This window comes from Aplysia californica, unplaced genomic scaffold (genome assembly GCF_000002075.1).
Source record: "Aplysia californica isolate F4 #8 unplaced genomic scaffold, AplCal3.0 scaffold00571, whole genome shotgun sequence".
NCBI lineage: Eukaryota > Metazoa > Mollusca > Gastropoda > Aplysiida > Aplysiidae > Aplysia > Aplysia californica.
The window spans coordinates 20,404-23,783 of NW_004797841.1; positions in this window are offsets into that span (position 1 = coordinate 20,404).

Consider the following 3,380-nt stretch of genomic DNA (forward strand, 5'->3'; position numbering starts at 1 on the left):
AAAAAAAAAAAAAAAAACACACACACACGCACACTTTGCAAATGTACCTTCTAAACAAATAAACACACTTTTAAAAAAGACATCTTAAAAGTTCAAGAGGCATAATTTATTGATCCAGACAGACAGGCAGACAGACAGACCGACAGACAGGTAGACTGTTAGACGAGATCATGTCGAGGTGGAGTCTCCCCCAACCCCCCAAAAAAACCACGACTTAAACATCTCATGGCATATTTATTCACAAAAACCAAGTAAAAGCAAGTTAAGTTAAATTTACATCAATCTTCCTCTATCAACAAATTATTTCGAAACCCTCTCAGTTGTCAAATCTTTTTTTTTTTTTTTCAAATTCATTTGTAACACTACTCGTCCTGATATTAGGTCTAGTGCACACTGTCAATCGAATTCAGTCGAATCAAATTCAGTCGAATCGAATCGGCGTTAGCTATATTATCCTTCAAGGTTAACAAAAACTACCATTTCGGCACACTGCAACCAATTCGACTAATGACTTGACCTTGAAACGTAAACGTGTTTGAATTTTATAGGGAATTGATCAATAACTATTGCGCCTAATAAATGGTAGCTTTTTTCCCTCAATGAAAGAAAGTCTGTCTATAAATAATATTATAAGCTCAACTGTATCAGCAAACTACCGTTGGTAAGCGATTCTGAGCGTGTTCGGGCAAAATTAGGTCAACATGTTTATACGGGGTGCCCTCTACGGATGGGATCGGCAGGTACGGCCCGACTCGGTCGCCTCAAAAACAAACGTGTTTGTTTTCAGTTTCAGGCGATCGAGTCGGGCGATCGGCCCTATCTAGCCGTAGTGGGCACCCCGCATAAGAGTGGGCATTTTCCCCCATACGCCTAGATCAAAATTCATACAACTAAAAACACGATAAATTTGCAGTTTTCAAGGTCACTACACCTGTGAAAGTTGCCAAACTTTAACGGTCATTTTTTTGTGTGCTAATTTTACTTCTGACACCAGGCGCCCCCCCTCCCCTCACCCACCAACCCCCCAACCTCCTTCAATTCTAGATGCCTCGACTTCTGTCCAATGTCCGAAAATTCGAGACTATTGGGTAGGCTTTTTTGTTCATCAAAAGTGAGACAAGGGAACACGCTTTTCCATTATGTGCTCACAAATTTAATACGAGCGCCTGCTTCCGCTTTGTCGTTACACTTGAAAATAACATTCTTTGCCCACAGCATGATCTATGTGGGTGTTTTGGGGTTTGTTTTGTTTTATGTTGGTGTTTTTTTGTGTGTGTTGTTTTTTTTAAATCCGGCCTGACCTGTAGTTGTTAGCGCTCATTATTCCCATAGCCCTCGGCTTGACTCGGAAAAGTTCCGTAATACGACGTTATCTTTCCTGTGGCCTTCAGGTTATGGAAAGTGCACATTGCCAAAAGTTTCATCAAATGCCTGTTTCATATTCACGTTGTCCGACTCAAAGTGTGCATCTGGCCCTCAAATAACCGTATGCAGTTGGGAGCGCCGTAAAACCTCTACTAAAACAAACAAAGTATGCATTCTCCAAATTAGGTCAAAGTCAAGCACTTCTTTTGTCTAGAAATATAAATCATCATTATCATCATATATAAAAGTATTTTTCTCGGCCATGATTACAATCATACCTGGAATACCTGGATGTGCCGTCTCGAATCTGACCCTCCACCCTTCACGGTTAAGAGCTGCCGTTGCACTTTTTGCTATATCCAGGCCAGTCTGTCTTTGTCTTAATTTAATATGTTGTCCGTCCATGTTACTCTTTGTCTTTTTCTTCCTCTCGTGGCTCTCCTGCACCACATCCTTCCTTCAACATCTCTTTCACAATGGTCTGGTATCGTTTGAAGTGACCAAAGTACTGTATTGTTCTATTATGATATAATATCATTATGATTATAACTCTGGCGATGCTGTAGTAGTAAGAAGATCACACTACACAAACAGGCATCCGTGGTGTAACCGTTAGGTGCTTCGCTGCTGCACGTATGAGACTCTAAACTAGTTCGATTCCCAAACAGGAAAAAAAAAATATTGATTAGGCTACCTTTGTCTTTCTTTTGGGATGATATAACCTTCTCAACCAGGGTTGACCCTGACACTAAGGGTTTGGGAGCCGGCCTCCTAAACGACCTAATTTGTGTCGATAGGGCATGAAAACTCCTACATTTTACCCCCCCCCCCCCCAACCCCCCCACACAAAAAACCCAAAACAAAACCTGTTTACTATCTATACAAAATTTTAGGAGTACCAAAAGAAATTGAATCTACAGATTCCTGGGCAATATGAGAAGGACATTACAATTCATTTTAATTATATTCTTTTTAACGTGTTGCCTTAATTTGGCGCGAACACGTTCAGAGTCGTTCACTGACGGTAGCTTGATACTTTTGTGCTTAGCCAGATTTTCTTTCATTGAGGGGAGAAAGCTGCAATTTAGTAGACACAATTATTGATCAAATTCCCTGTAAAATCAAACATATTAACGTTTCTAGGTCACGTCGTAAGCCGAATGGGTTGCAATCTGCCGAAATTGTAGTTTTTGTTTACCTTTCCATAGAGGAAAATCTGGCTAGCACCGATTCGATTCGATTCGATTCGACTGAATTCGATTGACAGTGTGCACTGGACATATTATCATGGCGAGTCGTGCCAGAACTGAATTTAATTTGCCAAAAAAATCCAAAAAAATCAAACAAACAAATAAAACCGACAGTTCTAGAAACATTGACACGTGCGACAACGAGAAGAAGTGCATTAAGCCGTCCACATATTGTATTAAGAAGCGCAATTGAAATACCACGTCCCTTTATCGTTTCTTTACTTCAATGGAGGAAAACAAAAGCGGAGAAGGTTATCAATCACTTTGTAACTTTGATTTATTTATTAATGTATTGTCACCATTCTTTTGATTCCAGCATTTTTAGTTAATATCCCCCGTCGGCCATCGGCTGGCATTGCCTGTCATGACCTTGGAGTAACTATTATTATTATTACTCGAAGGTCATGACAGCGTTGTTGTACCAGATAAGTATAACCATTCATAGTAAAGTTGCTTAAGCAGTCCGGGTGTTGCAGCGTGCTGAAATGATATATATGCGCTCGATAAAATCGAAGAAACTATTACATTGCACCAGTTAAACCAGTCCGATGACCATAATTTGTATCGATTTTTTTTCTACACACCCTTTACAGTATTAAAAAAACACATTACCGCATGGATTTTACTGTCTTTAAAGTAGATAATTTTGATGTAAATTTGCAGTTTATCCTGTCAAGCTTTGGATCGAAGTTATCAAAATTGGCGGCCATTTTCCCAATAATTTTCCCACTGACACCATAATATATAAAAATACCTTTCCCCCCC